Genomic DNA, 20,363 nt, shown 5'->3' on the forward strand with positions numbered 1-20,363 from the left:
TGTAACGTACTTCGTTTATTTACACATGAGAGACAAAGAGGAGAGATAACATGCGTGAAGTAATAAGGTGTGTTCCGGATAGAAAACTTGTCAGTTATTTAAAAAATATTTCTGAGGGGCACCTGGGTGGCTTGGTCGGTTAGGCGTCCGACTTCGGCTCAGGTCATGATCTCACGGTCTGTGAGTTCGAGCCCCGTGTGGGGCTCTGTGCTGACAGCTCAGAGCCTGGAGCCTGTTTCGGATTCTGTGTCTCCCTCTCTCTCTGCTCCTCCCCTGTTCATGCTCTGTCTCTGTCTCAAAAAAATAAATAAATGTTAAAAAAATTTTAAAAAAATATTTCTGGGGCACCTGGGTGGTTAAGTTGGTTGAGTGTCCAACTTCAGCTCAAGTCATAATCTCATGGTTCATGATCTCGAGTCCCACATCAACACAGAACCCACTTTGGATCCTCTGTCCATCTCTTTCTCTGTCCCTCCCCCACTTGCGCACTCTCAAAAATAAACATTTTAAAAATAAGTAAATAGTATCTCCTATACTTACAAGTGCTAAGACTGGAACTAGGTACTGGTAATGATGGCACAACATTGTGAATGTACTGCCACTCAATCATACATCTCGAAATGGTTAAAATGGCTAACTTTATGTTACATGTATTTTGTCACAATTTCTGAAGTGATAAAGCCGTATTTATTTTAAAACACTAAGTATGCTCACCAGTTCCTAAGCTGTAATTCATCCAGTTCATCCAGGTTAGCAGGACTTCACAGTACAAGAAACATACTACCCACTCAAGCTTGATGGGCTTTCAATTTAACCCTAAGATCTTCTGTATATGCCGTGCTTAGGCCAAGAACCAGAAACTGGGCATTCCTTCTGGCCAAGAAAAAGCCTCACCTTCTACCCACCGGTAAGGACACATCCCTGCCTACCAATGACTTCCATGATAGAGAGGGTGACTACTGAGACATGTTCCCCCAGGAAGCCATGCAGAAGGGCACACTGCGGGCCCAGCACTGCTTGATGCTCACACCAGAGCTTCACAATTACAAAACTCATCACAGCATGTGCTCAGGTCTTCTCACCTGGCCTAGGGTGGGGCTCCTTCCAATGCACCACATGTGTCTACAATGCTTAAGACTATGGCAAATCTTCTTACCCAATTCTGCAACTTCTTAAGCAAATGAAATGCTTCCATGCATGAATTGACCACCAAGAATTTTGTTGCAAGGATAAAGTTGCTGAATTCCCCTAAGATGTCACATTTTCTTCTTCCAGAGCTGGGTACTGGGGAGCAGAGATTGACAACTAAGAAGATAGATGGCACAACCCTCTCAAATGGAGCTCACTTTTATTTTTAATTCTCATTCCCGAAAACTGGAGCTTTAAGTCCCATTTAATTGCCTTTGACAAGAACCCAAGTCCTTGACACTTCACTCATGAGCAACCCTACAAATTAGGGGCAGGGGGAGGGTTCTAATGAAGCCGATTTTCAAGCAATGGCCTTTTACTGAAACCTCCCCAGGGCTCATGGACATCACTGGTTCTGGATTTGTAGCACACCTTTATCTGCAAATGACATAACCTCTCCTCATGGCCCTTAAGTAAGTCTATTTCACGGAGTAAATAATGAACTGTCTGTAACAATTCAAATCTATGAGTATTTCTTTGGAACTTCCTGTTACCGGTACTTTGGGCTTTACTCCTTGATTCTAACCCCACCTACCAGCATGGAAAGGGCTGACTCCACACGGCACGCCACTAGCATGATCTCAGCTGCTAATTATCTGGAGGGCAGCCCTGTTCTGTTAGGTGCTATGCAAGATTAACTGCGGCCTCTGAACAGATGGGGGAGGGTTATGGAGAAAATGAAGGTGAGGTGGCTCTTTGAGGGGGCAGCACTGAGTAAAGTGAAGGGTCACTGCATTCAAACAAACAGTTGCTAGTATTAAAGGTCTCTGGAGACCAAGGTTTGGAATGTGGCCCTTGACCAAGAAGGCAAATCCAGGCATAACCAGTCACCCTTTTCCAGGCAGAGAGGACTTCTTTGGAAGAAACCATCAACAGAGAGAACTAGACTCTGGTATGAAGTACAAACATGATGTGCCTCATTAGCTTTATTCTCAAAGGACCAGGTTCCCCACTTCACATTTACAGGCCCCCACTATCTCACAGCTCCTAAATCAAGCAGCTTCCAATCTGCTGTGCACAGATGGAAGACAAATCCGGGTCCTTGTCAGCTACTGGCTTTTTAACCACTCCCGCCAACCTCTTTGTGTTTGGGTGCCCACCAGAAGCAACCAGAAAGCTGGTTAAAAATAGAAATTCCGGAGCTACACCAACACCCACTGAATCAGAATCTCTGGGGTGGAGCCCATGAATTTTTTATTTTTTAAAGCTCCCTGGGTGATTCCCATGCATCCCATCTACAGGTTCCAGTATTTAGGAACCACTCACTCATCTTACCTGCTTTCACATCAAGACTAAATGTCAGGGCTATCATTAATAGAACCTAAGCACAGCCAGAACTGTCCTGTAAAAACAAAAAGATGTTTACCTGTAATGCTTTAGTGGTTGTTTACAGATGACTCAGTATGAAGAAAAAGAAGGCTAGAGACCCAAGAAGATAGTTTTTTTAAAAAACTAAAACTGGAGGTACCAGTTATAAATTAGAGCATCACAAAATTATCACCTGCATCAACAGAAAAGTATATTTCTATATAAAGACATTCTAAGAAACAAATTACATGACTCCCCATCTGTATTAGCTTTAACAATACATAACTAAGATACATACATAGATCTGCTAGGGAAAAAAAATTATCATGTAGGTCAGTTTTGTTCATTCAAATCTAACAGAAATCTTAATAGGCATTTACTTTCCTACCATGTGTCAGGCAGGCCATTGTTCATAACCTCAAGATTGATAGAAATAGTTAAAACTCCTAAGAGGACAGTTTTGAAATGTCTAAATCACTTTGAAGGTAGCCAATTCTATAAAATTTTACAATATTGTGCCAAATATTTTTAACTAGTCATTAAAACTGTCCTAAGAATCTCTACTGTAGACTTTGATACCTAATTCAAATTGCTGTAAGCAATCGGAAGCTACAAAATCAATTTTCCATAAAATGTAACTTGGGCTTCACTAATCCAAACTGGCCTTCTTCCTAATTAGGTTGAATTCATGGGGTTTTATTGTAAAGCACTGCCAAATCAAATATAAATAACTTGGAACTTTGTGCTATTTTGGATTATCATACCATCCCTTCCCTTCATTAGCAGGGATGACCAGAGGTTGCTAATACAATAAATATTTAATGGGTGGCAACACTGTCCCTTGCCCCCAGAAATAGAGATGCAGACACAAACATACCTTTATATCTGTTTGTAACCCTGCCTCCTGCCCTCTCTCTTGCTCATGGCTAAGAGTGAATTTTCCCAGTACAAAGAGACATGCCAATTGACTCATTCAAAGCCAAAGGTAAACAGGAAGGAAGAAGAAAGGAATGAAAAAAAAAACACTGCTGCAGTTGTGGGAGAAGTAGTGTTAGTGCTAAGAGATCAGCCCCTTCTCCCAATGTCCCCAGCCCCTGAAACATGTGAAATCCAAACAAACAGTAGCAATCCAGCACCGCAGGTGGGGCACAGGGAGTCTGAACTACAGTGAACCAACAGGGAGAACCAAAGCAGCCTAGGGTGAGGCCTCTGCACTTAACAAGCAGCCAGGAGTCAGTGAGAAAATGCAACTTCAGTTCTAAAAATAGCTATTTCTTTTTCTTTTCTGATCTTAATACTTTCACTGCACCTTTGTTTTAAAGTCACTTCAAGAGTTCTGACATTTCTTTTTCCACTTCTGAATCAATGGAGAGGAAATTAAGCCAGGGAGTTTAGAGTTGACATCACCTCCTCACACATTTAACCCAGACAAATGCATGCATGAGCACACAGATGTGTGGTCTCGGTTTTGAGAGAGGGGTCACCAGCAGCGAAATCTTCCCATCTCCCTGTTAGAAAAGGAAGGTCACTGGGAAGAGAGCATTTAATTCCCCCAACAGCCACCACCATCTTTCTCCTTCAACTGTTCACAGAATCTGCACATCCAGGCCAAAGAGATTCAGATTTCTGACCCAGCTTTGCCTCCTCTTGTGGGATCCAAAACAGGTTACCTTATTTCTGTGACTCAGTTTCATCTTTAAAATGGTGATGATTTCAACTGATGAATGGATAAAGAAACTGTGGTTTATATACACAATGGAGTACTACGTGGCAATGAGAAAGAATGAAATATGGCCCTTTGTAGCAACATGGATCGAACTGGAGAGTGTTAGGCTAAGTGAAATAAGCCATACAGAGAAAGAAAGATACCATGTTTTCACTCTTATGTGGATCCTGAGAAACTTAACAGAAACCCATGGGGGAGGGGAAGGAAAAAAAAGAAAGAGGTTAGAGTGGAAGAGAGCCAAAGCATAAGAGACTCTTACAAACTGAGAACAAACTGAGGGTTGATGGGGGGTGGGAGGGAGGGGAGGATGGGTGATGGGTATTGAGGAGGGCACCTTTTGGGATGAGCACTGGGTGTTGTATGGAAACCAATTTGACAATAAACTTCATATATTGAAAATAAATAAATAAATAAATAAATAATAAAATGTTGATGATTTATCCCTACGACCCAGCAATTGCACTACTAGGCATTTATCCATGGGATGCAGGTGTGCTGTTTCGAAGGGACACATGCACCCCCATGTTTATAACAGCCAAAGTTTGTAACAGCCAAAGTATGGAAAGAGCCCAAATGTCCCTCGATGGATGAATGGATAAAGAAGATGTGGTGTATATATATACAATGGAGTATTACTCAGCAATCAAAAAGAATGAAATCTTGCCATTTGCAACTACATGGATGGAACTGGAGGGTACTATGCTAAGTGAAATTAGTCACTCAGAGAAAGACAAAAATCATGAATTCACTCATATGAGGACTTTAAGAGACACAACAGATGACATAAGGGAAGGAAAACAAAAATATAAAAACAGGGGGACAAAACAGAAGAGACTCATCAACATGGAGAACAAACTGAGGGTTTCTGGAGGGGTTGTGGGAGGGGGGATGGGCTAAATGGGTAAGGGGCATTAAGGAATCTACTCCTGAAATCACTGTTGCACTATATGCTAATTTGGATGTAAATTTAAAAAAATAAAAAATAAATTAAAAAAAATAATTTTTGAGTCTAAAAAAAATGTTGATGATTTATTTTCATCCCACCCATTATCACCCCATCATCAACATTCCAGTAGAGGAAGCTACAATGTGCCCACTAAAGATGCTTTAGGACAAAGTCCTGGCTGTCACTCTCGAAAGAGATCAAAGGGTCACACTAGCAGTCTCTCCTTTTCTTGTCCTACAACTGCTGAGGAAAAAAAATGAATTGTCCAATGGAATAAAAACCTTCTGGGTACTATTTTGTTTGGGGCAAACATGGACAACTTTGGAACATATCCACAAGGAAACCAGGCTGAGTCCTGACTAGAGCCCATGGTACACTACAGTGTGGGGCACACTGCCTTGTACATGCAAACGGCTACAGATCAGCTGAACTCTTATACCTCCAACCAGCCTCAGGAAAACCATCAGCAAAAAAGGGCTCTGTGAAGACAACACTCATACCCAGACTCAGAGAAATGATGCTCAGGACTGAGAATTAAAGTCTCTTCATACTCGGTCTCAGGACTTTTCCACTATACAGTATTTCGATGTGTATACCACGCACCATCTGCAGTTTGTTTTGTCCTCAAGGAGATTCTCCTTTTCTATTCAGTATAACAAATCTGTGTAACACCTCTCCTTTCAGCTGCACAGGACTCATTTCTAAGAATATACTTCAGGAGGGTTGGTTGGGAACTCTCTAACTCTGCCCAAGAAAGCAGTCACAATAACCGGAGATTGCGGAAATGCTAATGATCAACATGGACACTGGCAAATAACTTGACTTTCTGTGTCCTAATGGGTCTGAAAATCAAGTGTAACCTCACACTAATATTCCCAGAATTTCAGGTCTTTCACCCCAAGGAAGCTCAGCATTTCCACTGCAATAATCTTTATTATTTCTTGACTCCCTGAGATCCTCAAATTAAATATGAACCTTTTCTAAGAAACAAAATTTGTCTTGACCTCCTCTTCCTGGCATTGGGCTTGATTTTTATAAAATACAAATAGGAGCCAAAAAAAAAGAATGGTTAACTGATTGAATTTTAAGATTGAAAGGCACACTATAGGTCACAATCCAACTGCTCATTTTTATGGATATGAAATTGGGGATCAGGAAAGTCAAATGACTTCTTCATCATTACACTGTGTGGGAAAAGAATAGAACCTAAGTCTCCTGGCTCAAAATTCATCATTTTTCTCCTATCACATTACATCGCCTGGAATTCCAACAATTCATAGCCAGATTTCTAATAGCCCAGCTGACAGGTGTCAAGATCCTTGGCCATCTTCACCAATTCAGTAGCAGTGACATAGTGTTTACACACATGGGACAATAATTTTATGATCAATAAAGCAAAATTATGCTTTAATTTTTTTTTAAGTTTCATCAATACATCAATGACTGGATTGCTTTCTTGCTCAGGCATGATTCTCTAACTGGGCTGGAACTCAGTCTAAGGGGCTTGATCTGGGTTTCTCAAGGATGATGTTGACAGCAATCCATAAATCTGTCAAACTAAATGTAAAATTTTATGTTAATATGCCTTTTCTGGAACAAATGGCCACAGTTTCATCAGGTTCTCAAATACTTCACCTTAAAATATTAGGAATCACTGTCCTAATGCCATTATTTCCTCTCTTTCCAAAGTTATAATGCCTTATGCCTCTTATGAATTTCACAATATCCCTGCTCACCCCCATTCTCCTGAAAGTGCTTTATGTGATAATAGAATTATTCAATAATATGTTTGCAGATTGTTCAAAACACTCAAGACCTTTACCATAAATCTGCAAATCCTGGCTAGTAATGACTGGAAAAGTGTCTTGGTGGTCCTGGGTATTGCCATCCACCAGAGTGAACGGATTTCTATGAAAAGTACATTCTTGATAATGAAACAGATCCTAAACTTCACTCAAATTTCAAAGAGAAGCTCCCAAATGCAATTTTCATGATTTTCCTTTTTTACTTGAAATCCAGTTTATGAAAAACTGACTTTTAAAAAACTTTAAGGTCAGTCTGACTTTATCTAGAATGGTAAGATCCTGAAATATATAAGCCATTGCCATTAAGCACCAAGATATAAGGGTCCTCTTTAGTAGAAAGCTGGGTTACTGTATATTTGAAACCTAACTATCCATCATAAACACCTTCAATACATTTGAAATAGCAGGGTGGACAGATTCTCTCACATTGAGGGTCATTTATGAAGCGATCAAAGGCTGCAGTGGGAAAAAGAAGTATGAAGAGGGACAGGGCTTTATAGAATGAATAACTTTTCTCATTCTCAATATTTCTTATATTCTTTTACAACAAATTGCTTGGCTCTTGAGAACAGACTCATAAAAGGAGGTGAAATATATTTTTCTATCTTGAATCCAAACTTTTTTTAATAAAGTTGTAATGACCCTTTCCAAATAATACGAGCCAACACTTCAAAAATTTCCATTGTTTCAGACACACAAATTACCCTGTGCATCTATGTCTATCAACTGAATGAGGAAGAAAAATACATGAAAGTCATTTGAAAGACAACATCTCCTAGGAGTTACACTTGGAAAAGTCCAGTAATCCCCCTACCTAGATAAATAGAGATTTCCAAATGACTAAGGGGACCAACAACAGAGCAGGGCCAAGCACTTGAATGTTATAAAGGAGACTCCATATTAGACTTTGGGGGAAAGAATCCAACACGCAGCTCCTTTATGGCTGGCCAACCTCTCCACAACACAGCCCTACCTTGAATGGAAGGGAACCAAAACAAAACAATATCTTCAAGCCATTTACACACAATTCAAATGGAATTTCTCCAAGCTCAGAAAATTTGAAGTTTATTCAGTCCATATGCTATCCCAGATTTTCATCCCTTCTCTTTTAACAAATGGAACTGAGAGACAAGCAGCCATTTCTTAGTCACTCAGGATCAAAATCCCTCTTCCAGTAACCACAAATCATTAGTGACAGTAACTGTGCGTCATTTGGAATGCTTGCAGATTATTTTTTTTCCTCCTAATAAGAAACTCACTGGATGCAGTTTTAAAAGTGTCTCGGGAGCCCTACTCAACTCCTTCCATTAGCAGCAAACACATGGCATGTGATTTGACCTAGCATTGCATTCCTTAAACCAGGATTTAAGGAAACTGACAATAGTTCAATAGGGTGATTATCAATCACACAAGATAGCATTCTGGAAGAGAAAAGAAATCATATAGAGCATTTGTCTTATGGAGAAAACAGGCTTTTGCAGTAGAGTACATCACTTTCACTACACAAATTTCCCACCTCTACAGGGGAGACGGTGCAGCATATCCTAGTTAGATCCTACATCAAATCCTAACTTTGCCAACTGACCTGTACAAGTTTATCTGAAACTCAGTCTCCTCATTTGGAAACTGCTAATACCTAGCTCACAGCATTGAGAGGATTAAATGAGCTCATGCATGTAAATCATTAAACACACCATCCAGAATATAGTAAGCATTCAATAAATATTAGTTTAGCTACTGTTAGTACTACATTTCTGGCTAATACCAGAATCAAGGAATGGAAAGTAAGACCCTAATGTTTCTTTCCTTGATTCTGCCTGTAATTCTGTTCTTGTGCACAAAAATTTTGGTTTTGTCTTTGTTTCCACCACAAAACACACACACACACACACACACACACACACACACACACACAACACCTCTTTCTCTCGGGTGAGGAAGTCCTAGAACCACACAGAACATTTTAAGAGTGTCCAATACTTTCTGAACAACTCGATTGTTCTGAATGCTTTCATTCACTCCTCTCATCATCCATCGCTGTTCCCAAGGGGTCAAATTAACTTACAAGGGAATCAGCGTTCCCAGTCCCTAACTTTAAGCAAAGGAGTCAGAATTCCCAGGCCAGAGATGTCCCTTTGAGTGGCTTGGAGGCATCTCAAACCAACAGGCAAGAAAGAGCAGCCATTCATGGAACAAATAAGTGATTTGCATTTCCAAGGATGTGGGGAAACATATTAGTTATAATTAGCAAACACGCAGAGTCCCCGTGACAGCTTCACTTTACAAACCCTTGAATGTTTGACAAGAAAAGGTCATGTTTTGTAAAATCCTCAAAAGGTCATTCAATAACAAATCACATGAATGAAATCGCAAGGGTTCGGGGAGGTTAACAGAAACACCACAGGCAGTAAAGTGCGTTTTCAAGGTAAACAAGGAAAGGGAAAGCGGCGTTGCCTCAGCTCTGGAAGGGGAGAAATAGAGCAATCTCTAATTTACCAAACACTATAATTTCAAGACATTTTCTCTGTACTTGGTGGTTTAACACTGAATGTTATTTCTCATGTTCAGCACACTTGGAGGATTAGCAGATAGCAGCCCTGCAACATTTCAACAGTTCTTCAAAAGATCTAGGCTGACCTTAGCGAGGGCTTTCCTTTATACGTTTTATTTAATAAATCTCCCAAGCGATTGCACTTAAAACAAGTAAGTGGCTGCATATGTGGCATAAACACGCAACCACAGAAGGCCCCCATGCACCACCACCTACCCCACAGTCCCTAAATCTGGAAACTTGGGCCGCAGAAGCCTTTTCTTCTGGCACTTTGACCTGTTCATGACCTCCTTCTTCCCAGGTCTATTTTCTTCTTCAACAAGAGCCAGCCCCACATCCCTCAGAGTCAGGAATAACAAAGGCTTGTTTATATAGGGTAATTTAGCCACAGGATCAGTGGGGAGGCCAGAAAGATGATGCATCTGACCCACTGGTCCAAGGCACAATTCAGATGCAGGGCCCCTAGTTTAAGGGGGGCTCCCTCAGGGCAAGGCCTACAGGCTGGCTGCCTTCCAGAAAGTATGGCCAAGGCTTGAGAAGAAGGGAGCTTCCTCTAGGCTGCCTCAGACAGGGGCACACCCTTCACACGCCAGGTACCCGGCATTAATATTAAGAATGCTCAGAAGGGGTGCCTGGATGGCTCAGTCAGTTGAGCATCCAACTTTGGCTCAGGTCATGATCTCACGGTTTGTGAGCTCGAGGCCCGGGTCAGGCTCTGTACTTACATCACAGCCTGGAGCCTGCTTCAGATTCTGTATCTCCCTCTCTCTGCCCCTCCCCTGTTCATACTCTCTCTCTAAATAAACATTTTTTTAAAAAATTTAAAAATGCTGTGAAAATAAGGTGCTAGAGCCCAAAGCCAAGTGGACAGGTAGCACAGAGCCCTGACTTCCTAGAAAGAAGTCACCCCATCAGAGCCCTTGGAAAGGAAGCACCTCTTAAGGAAGAGGCATGGAACATGATGTTGGCAGACCCAGAGCCTGACTTACTCTGTGACCTTGAGAAGATTTATCTGAGCTTCCTGGGCCTCAGTTTTTATGTTTATGAAATGGGTTAGTACTCCTTATTTTTACCGGTAAAAACGGGATAAAACCAAGTAAGAAGTAACCACAGGAAGCCATGTGTTGCTTTTTACCAGTAAGGACTTGAGGCAGAAGTCCTGATTCTTATTCCCTACTCATTTCTACATCCCACCCCAGCTTCCAAAACCTCACTGAAAAACCACTTTCGAGGCCTGCTCTGCCTAATATCCCAGACATGTGTGGCTTTTTAGATCTACATTTTATCTTAAAATCACATAAAACGTAAAATTTGTTTTTTCAGTCACAGCAGCCCTGTCTCAAGTGCTCAATAGCTGCACATGTCCAGTGGCTACCATTGCAGACAGTGCAGATACAGCAAAATCCCCATCACTGCAGGAAATGCTGTGGGCTGGTACAGCTTACACCTGTTTTCGATCGAGGACAGCCTTTCCAACTTTTCCCCCACCACCACCCCGCCCTCTCCATGGATTTAAGACCATCCTCCAGATACAGCCTTGACTGATGGTTCAAGTATGTACCTCTCACCTTTACAATTACCTACCGAACATAAAGCCCCACCAGTTTGGTGACTGTTTGATCAGAATGACGGTCAGAAACAGGACACCTCACTTTGTCTTTCTTGCCAACTATTTTAGCTTATTTGCCACGAGTACAGGGTATAATTAATATCACACAGGAGCCAGCATTGTCATTTTTCAAATCATTTCCCTGGAAATGTTCTACACCTCTTAATGGCCCTGCTAATGCTGTAGCTGTCATGTTTTGGACAGCTGCACTTTTACAAGACAAACTCTGCAGCGCCAGGAGCCTCTCTGCAGACTTTTTAGCTCAGAGGCTCAGAGGCCGTGAACGCCAGCCGGTAATGGCTAGATAGAAATCTTTGATTAATTTTTTTACCTCTTGGTACTGACTGCTTCTCAAGTGTCACCTTCCCAGCCTCCATCCCCAGCCACTTCACCTCTTCTTGCCCTCTCCCCTTGTCCCCCACCCCTACCTCCTCTCTTCTATGCCACCTGATGGACAGGGAACCAGGGAAATAGGCCAAAGTCACACAACTGATTAAAGCCAGGACGCACTGCCCAGAGGTGCAAAAGTTTAAGCATCTGGATGAAAGCCAGGCCTCCATGGTAAATGCCACACGCTGATAAAATAGGCATGAAGAGCCCTACTTTAATTTTTTTTAAATATGCTTATTCCTCACTGATAACTTAAGAAAAATGTTCACATTTCTCTGTGTTCTGGGTGTGTATGGAAAGGACTGGGGAGGGCAAAGGGCATTGAAAGAAGCATTACATCTGAAGTGTCCCAAGAGCCATGCACAAGGCAAACAAGGACAATCTGAGGCATACCAAGTACTTACTAAGTGGCACAGAATGAAGATGCTTTTCAACAAGACGGAGAAATTCAACCAGATTGTTTGAGATAGTAACAGCACTTTGCTGCTGCTCTTTATTGGTGAAAAATTTTTTTCCTTAAATAATCGGTTTAAATTAAAGGATTACTTGACTTTGGTCCAACACTGTCCTGGGAAAGCCCTCTCTGCTGAGGTCTTCTGTCTTCAAGGGAGCTAAAGATCTGTCTTAAAAGGAAGCTAGATCCATGCTAGGGCTGCAGCTCTCTTTTTTAGGCTCAACAGCAGCGTTGACTCACTGCTCCTTTAATACTGTGTTTATTAGCGATCCGCAGCCCACGGAGAGACGAGCACACAACTTCCTTTCACGCTGCGTCTGCAAAATGCTACAGAAAGTTGGACTCATCAGTGAAGCAGCAGGTCCCTTGGTTGAAACCAGCCAGGCCAGAAAAGTGACATGAACAGGATGCTGCTAAACATGCACAATTCGAAAATACACACTGTATTCTCTTCTGCATGATTTGCTGCCATTTAAAAGACAATAAACAGCAACTTTAGATTGCTAACAACGTGTCATTTAAGGTTTGCTGTTGCTCAACATCAAGAAAAATCAATGCCGGCTCTACGGGGGCAGCAAACCCCGAGAACTGAGCTCCATTTCAGGTCTGTTTGAACTCATTTCCTTTCTCCATGGTTGCCCCCTTGTACTCCCCCTCAGGCGTCCCCTCGCAGCAGGCTGACAGCTTGACACATTGACAGCTCGCACTGAATGACAACTGATTTGTACAAATTTCAAGCCTTATAAATCTACCTGTCACAACAACAACATAAAAGCGCCCAGGCCCAGCAGGTAATTCAGAAAAAGCTTCCCTTGACAGCACTTTCTGAAAAGCAATGGCGTGCCTCCTGCCAAAAATTCCAACTATCATCCTTGTATAACTTTGAATAAAAATTCAGGGCCCATTTTCTTGCCAACAGGCTACCAATCGTCTTATTTAAAGATTAAAAAGAGCGAACGGGAAAGGGGGGAAGAAAAACATCCACACAATTTCATTTTATACTGATAGGAAAGTAGCACCACCCGCTACGCCAGGATTACCACACTGTTTTTTCTCTCCGCTGCTCAGGAGTAAATGAGTGAGGCTTTTTACGGTATTTAAACAATATCCCAGATTGCAGGGGCTGTGCCTCCCAGTACCCTCCCCACTCACCTGGGGCCACCCCACTGCCAGAGCAGGGTACATCCACTGGGACGGCAGGGGGGACGGGAGTGGGGGCGGCTGGGAGGCAGAGGTTAGGGTTAGGGGAAACCACCCCAAGTTTCCTCCAAGACAAAAGCCCTTCATGTGTCTGTTAACCATTTTTCTTACCAAAATGATCCAACTAGGTCAAGGTAACACCTCATCAAAATTCCCATTTTATTCAAATCAACACACATCACATTATTCATCACTGCATCTTTACTGCAAAATAGCAAGTTGAGAATTTAGACTTGGTTTTTAGGCATGGTTTTATCATTACACGTAGCAATGAAGAAAAAAATCTAGCAAAATAAAGGACTTGGGAACCAAAAAATAAAAACAGAAACTATGTACACAAGCACTTCAACAGGTAAGAGCACTTTATTAAAATTTCTGTTCATCTCTACCACTCTAACCTTTCCAATTTCACTTAATACAGAGAAAGGTGTAGCTGAAAAGCGGTTGGCATAATTTTTCATGTGCCTCATTTGCTCATGCAGAATCTCTCAGACTCGCAGATGAGAAAATTAACAGAGTCCTGCCTCGGAGGGTTTGTTGCAGATGTATGTTGAACAGGATGCTGAGACGACTCTGGGGAAAGAGACATGGGACCAAGGATGATGGCAAACTAAGTGCCCATCCAACGAGCCCAACTCTGAAGCAACAGTGGTGCCAGCCAAGTATCTGGTCACAGTGCGCATCACATCTCCAACATGGATGAAACAAAGTGAAAGACACAGATGCCAGGGATGGACATTTTGGTTTCAAATCCTGGTTTTTCCACCTGGTCATGTAACTTCAGGCAAGTTGTATTTACACTCTGTGTTTCCGCTCTATCACCCACACGGCGTGATCATAATCCTATGAACCTCTGAGTTTGAGGATTTAATGCCTGTAAAAAGTTTAGTTCATAGCAAACAATACCCATTCATCCAGATACACAAACATATATATAAAATACTAAATACTAAGTGCTATAGTTAAAGGCAAATTACCATATTATATTATTCATATTAGTACTGTTTCCAAGTACTTTTCTTCCATAAGAGTGTAAGGTTCCAATATAGTGTTAAAAAAAAAAAAAAAAAAAAAAAGGGTAGGCAACAATTCCCAAAAATGTTATAAACCATTTGGTTAAAATATGCAGTAAGACAAGAGATCAAGCTAGCTAGACTGAATTTCTTTCCTACCCTTTTATTAATGGTCTTTTTCTACTGTTTTCAACTTGCTTCTTCAATCACTCATGACTAATCAAACCATTCAATATGTGTTGGAAACGTATTGATTTATGAGCACATAATTTGGGGAACCTGGGCGGCTCAATCAGTTGAGCATCTGAATTTGGCTTAGGTCAAGATCTTGTGGTTCCTGGGTTCAAGTCCCACATTGGGCTCTGTGCTGACAGCTCAGAGCCAGGAGCCTGCTTCAGATTCTGTCTCTCTCACTCTCCCCCTCCCCTGCTCATGCTCTGTCTCTGTCTCCCAAAAATAAATGAACATTAAAATTTTGTTTTTATTTTAAAGCACATAATTTACAGTTTCAACAGGATGAATATACAATATGTATGTGGACTACAAGGGGAAAAACATATACACATAGTATACACACACAAAAATGTAAACACATATATGAAAACAGACTATTTTGGCCCCAAAATATAGCTGATGTGAGTATTAGCTGGCTCATCTGGAGACTGGGGTCAGAGAATAGGATTATCATTTGCTGTGAAGCCCACTGTCAACGACCCTAAAATAGAACTGAGATTAGGATTATCCAAATTATACAAGCTGACATTCACTTGGTAACTTTCTTAATATCCTTCTCAATCTGATTAACATCAAGACTGGCAAGAACTGACTGAACTTCGGATGCCAACAGAGAACACTAATCAGTAAATCCATAATTTTGTAATTATTCATCTGATCAAGAGCAAGGATTTTAATTATAAGCTATTAGTGGCCATTAGTAAATGAAATTGGGTTTGGATTTTCACAGGCATGTTTAAATGTCAAAATTTTTATTTCATGCTAAGAGGCCCAAACCAAACAAAATTTTCATGTAGTAAAAGAATTGACAAACCAAAATTGCTTATCAAATCTTTATAGAATGAGATAAAGAAAAAAACCTATAAAACTGATAAAAGAATGATTATTTACATTAACTACACCAGACTCTTTCATCTTTCATCAATCATAAAGCAAACATATGAAAGCAGGAAAGGCAGACATAGGAAAAATCTTCAAACCAGAGTAAATGAGATGTTCCTATTTTACCCCTTCTCTTATCAACAGCATGTATTTGACCGAAAAAAATGATAAATACTATTTTTCTTAACTTTTGTCTTCCTGACATCAATCACCAAGATTTAACAAACACTGTCTCACATATACCAGGATCCCCCCCTACTATGACCAATTAAATAACCAATCATTTAATGGAGAATCGCAGGGCTGACAAAAGCATAAGCAAGCTCACTGTCAGTGAAGTTGCACAATGGCCCACTGACCATTTCATTAGGGAAAAACAGGAAACTTTAGATGCAAAGTGCATGACACTATATGTGTATTCTAGATCTCTATTTGTAAATGTGTTACAACTACTTATTTCCCAAAAAGAAAGCAGCGCTTTCAAACCTGTGTGCCTTTGGTGTCTACAAAGATTGGGTTTTTTTGGTTTACTTTTTTCTTGATTTCCCAAGTAGCTCCTTACCCAAGGAGCTGTTCATTTCTCCATCCCTGTAAGAGTCACAACTGCGATCTCAGAATGCCATCACCTGTAAGCCATCCATTAGTCAATGGAAGCTGAGAGGCTTTAAACCAAAAAGTGGTACATCCTTGTGACCTAGGATAAAACACCAACCAGCATTCACTAAGAAAATCCCTCAGACTTGGAGCAGCTTCCCTGTGCCCCAGCACTGGGCCCTCTTACTCACAGCTTCCTGAAGTACATTCTACAATAGCCCATCAATAGGTGTGCCCATCGCGACCAAAGGCTAAATGTTCTGTGCTTTAACCAATACCACCTTGAGAGAAGTGGCTGAATTTCTACTGCCCAGGGACCTCTGTCTACATTTGCTGGGATAAAAGGACCAATTTCACCCAATCTTGTCCACAGAAAGACCAAACACAAAGACCTTTTCCTGCCTCATGAAATCATGTGAGCAGCACACATCATGAGTCATCATGGCCTCTTCAGCTCCGCTAAGAAGAAAAGCCAAGTATCTGCAGCCATAAGCTACTTAGCCACGCGCCACCTACCCAAGCTGAAGGCCACACTAAGAGCCCAGCTATGGCTTGTCTGGCGCCCCCAAGGGACAAGATGGGAGAGCTGGCTGGGAAATAAGGGAGAAAGGCATCCACACAGCCTCTGCCCTGAACTTCTAAGAAATCAGTAAATTTTTACCACTTAGGACAAGGCGTGTTATTTGTAACTGTCAGAGGAAGGAAAATCTGTAATTGTTAAGGGGGATGAAGCCTGTGCAAATTCTTTCCTGTGCAAAGTGAACAGTCAATCACTTTTATAAGGACAGCAACAACTGAAACTATCCATTCGTATACTTTCCTTTAGTCAACAATATTACCTTTAGTAATCTGGGGAATGTGCATCCATAAATTACAGAAAGTGTTATTGCATTGCTGAATAAACAGCAACATTTCCATCAGCAGCAGCAGTGGCAGCCCCACAAAGGTATAACAAACAGACTCAATCATTTCCTTGTCAAGCTTTGCAATGACTGCAGAGTTTACTGCTGGAGATAATGTTGCTTTCCTCAGCATTGTGTGCCAAACTGCAAACTGCTTATTAAAACAAAACCTCTTTTTCGGAGCAGCATGAGTTGGATAATCACTTACTGCACTCAAGAAAAAAACAGGTTTGGTGCCCAGAGGAGGTTAGCAATCAGGCATATGTGTTAACATTTGGTTGGTAAAAACTGGTTAAAAAAAATAAATTATCTGACATGGGGTGGGGGAGGGAACAAATTAACTTAACATCACTGTCCCCAGACTGACTGTTTTCTCTAGGAAGTCATTCAGTTTTTTGTCTTTTTGTTTTTGGGGTTTTTTTTGACAACGTATTTCAAAGTTCTAAGCTTGATGGAAGCTTTGGGGCCCGGTGAGGGGGGGGTGGGGAATGCCAGGAGGAGAAGGAAAGGTAAAGATGATTAGGGAAGAAAACCAGAAATAAAACGCAACCTGCTAGTCTTTATGGGAAGAAACCTGTGGAAGAAACTATATTGCAGGGGCAGGAGATAAAGCTCAAGAAAGGGACAGGAGGGAAACAAGTAAACTTTAAGAACTAGGCATTTGTGACTAAACTATTTCTGAAGACAGCACCTATTATTACTCTCCAAAGAAATTGCTTGACATAACTAAGCCAGCGATAGCACTGAAAAACCATCCTCAATTTTCCCCTGCTTAAAATAGATTGACAGCCATTTTACTGAGCTTGAGGAACAGCTATTTGGAGATGGAGCCTGGGAGGCCTGTCCTGTCAGGGCTGCTGCTAGGCAAGAGCGAAGAGCTGCCCCCATACTTTTTCCTGTTGTTTTCTTTCCATGCCCATTTAAGATGAATTAACATCAAAGTAGGCAGGCCCTCTCCCCTCAGCCCACCCCCCATAGTATTGATGTTGCTGATAGCCTTGTGGTCCCAGATATCAGCTATGGAAGAGGAAAGCCTATACTTTGGCTGTCCCTATCAGAACAGGAAATGAGACTTTGAAGACTTTATTATAACTCTGGACAGCATATGAAGTTTGACTCCTATCACCGCTCCAAAACGAGAGTCAGTAGAAAACAAAGGAAAACACCACAAATGTGGAGTGGAAAGGCAACTCCACTATCATTCAACTTCAACAGTGGCAGGGAGGCACGTGTAGGTCAGCACTATGCCCAGGGCTTCATTCCTAGGAGGGCAGTCAGTTCCCAGGTCTCCCGCTCAGCTCCCGTGCTTCAAACCTGCACAAGAAGCACCATGCCAACCCAGTTCTTTCCTCTTTCCTACCGCAGGGCGTAAAATCATGCTGCATTCTTTGCTGGAAAGCTTTTTCTTCCTTTGCTTGGTTCATTATTCACATCATCAGGTACTTCACCTCCTTGGAGAAAGGCCTTCCCACCACTGGACAACCTAAACTAGCCCCTACTCCCTACCTCACACCCAACCATCTCCCCCCACCTTCTTTCTGTTTAAAGTTTATTTATTTGAGAGAGAAGAGACAGTGCAAGTGGGGGAGGGGCGGAGAGAGAGGGAGAGAGAATCCCAGGCAGGCTTCGTGCCATAAGCTAAGAGCCTGACGCAGGCATGGAACCCATGAAACCACAAGATCATGACCTGAGCTGAAACCAAGAGTCAGACGCTTAACTGACTGAGACACCGAGGCACCCCCACACCTTTCTTTTGATTTCTTCAGATCAGCACTTCTACCTGAGATTATATCATTTATGAATTTACTGGTATGTTTGCTAACCATCTCCTCCACAATCAGGTAGACTCCATAAAGGAAAGATTTAATTTTATTCAGAATAGTATCTCCAGCACCAAGAATAATGCCCAGAACTAAGTAGGTGCTAAATAAGTATCTGAGAAATTACTTCAAGTTGAGGAACTATCCTTCTAAGTGTATATTAGAGACCTCTGTCCAACTCAAAAGATGGTTTGAGTGAAAACTCTGAGTCCTGATCATCAGAGGGACTGTGCAGAATTTTTTTTTATAAAAATTTTTTTTAACATCTATTATCAAGAGACAGAGAAAGAGCATGAGCATGGGAGGGGCAGACAGAGGGGGAGACACAGAATCCAAAGCAGGCTCCAGGCTCTGAGCAGTCAGCACTGAGCCAGACACAGAGCTCAAACTCACAAACCATATCATGGCCTGAGCCGAAGTCAGATGCTTAACTGAGCCACCCAGGCACCCCTGGACTGTGCAGAATTTTTTAAAAAGAGGAAATGTTTGTTCTCACATCTCCAAGAACGTACACTAATAAGTTACTGATCTTGAATTAAGAATGAACCACAGAAATTTTGGTTGTATTTGTTTAAAGTACAAAATGAAGTAAACTGCCCATGAACTCAATAAGGAGTTAGGAAATGTGGACTCAATATCCACTAGCCATTAGATATAACTAGGGCCTAACAATCATCAGGGCACATTTGGACCCCTGTAAGAGAGGGTACAAAGGCTTGCCCCATTTGTTTTTATTTTTATTATTTTTTTTTTTAAAGAGAAAAAGAGCACATGAGCAGGGAGAGGGGCAGAGGGAGAGAGAAAATCTTAAGCAGGCTTCACGCTCAGCACAGAACCCAGTGCAGGGCTCAATCCCACAACCCTGGGATCATGACCTAAGCAGAAATCAAGAATCTGATGCTCAACTGAGTCACCCAGGCACCCCTGCCCCATTTGTTTTTAAGTGCTATTTTCAAAGTGCAATTATTGGCACAAAGAAATGAAAATTAAAATAGTGTATCTACAACAGCAAAGTACCACACAGATTTATCAAATCTTAACATGCGGAGCCATAGTTGTATCAGATTACATTTTAAGAAAAATTACAGGAAGTAATGATTGCTGATCTATTTCATTTTGAGAATTAGGTACATCTGAAACCCTAAACATCTTTAAGTCACTATTAGATGCCATATATTATAATAGTTACCAGCTTCCAAAGGCATTTGTCAGCAACTCTCACCTCATTTCTCCTGCCAGCATTTTAATTCCCTCTTTACTGCTCATCCACATCCCTCGCCATGATTTCTTTTTGTTCATTTCTCCTCATCTCCTGCCTGATTCCCCAACTGTTTTGGGCAGGTCATGTCATGTACCAAAATGAATTCCAAGAAAGCAAGCATTTTGTTAAAAAGGAAACCAAGAAAGTATTAGAAGAAAAATTAGTGGAGATGTTTCTTCTACTGTAACTAAAATTCCCAAAGCCATAGAAGATAAATTCAACTGCATAAAAATGAACTACATGGGAAGCAAAAATTGTACATGACAAAACAAAATGAAGCAGATGAAGAACCATAAAAAAAAAAAAAAACAACAAAGTGGGGGAACTCCACAACTCTATCACAGAAAAAGCACTAATTACAAATACAGGATACACACATCCATATACACAATTATTTACACACATGGTAACACATATACACAATGAGTTTTAAAAACAATCATAAAAAGGTGTGCCTGGGTGGCTCAGTCAATTAAATGT

General features: G+C 41.3%; 1 protein-coding gene across 1 annotated transcript in view; it reads right to left on the reverse strand.

Moving 5' to 3' along the window:
* LRMDA (leucine rich melanocyte differentiation associated) overlaps positions 1-20,363 on the reverse strand; it is a 1,023,158-nt gene that overhangs the window by 853,063 nt on the left and 149,732 nt on the right. The gene's annotated exons all lie outside the window — the stretch shown is intronic.

The sequence above is a fragment of the Panthera onca genome, chromosome D2 (assembly GCF_046562875.1).
Source record: "Panthera onca isolate mPanOnc1 chromosome D2, mPanOnc1 haplotype 2, whole genome shotgun sequence".
Lineage (NCBI taxonomy): Eukaryota > Metazoa > Chordata > Mammalia > Carnivora > Felidae > Panthera > Panthera onca.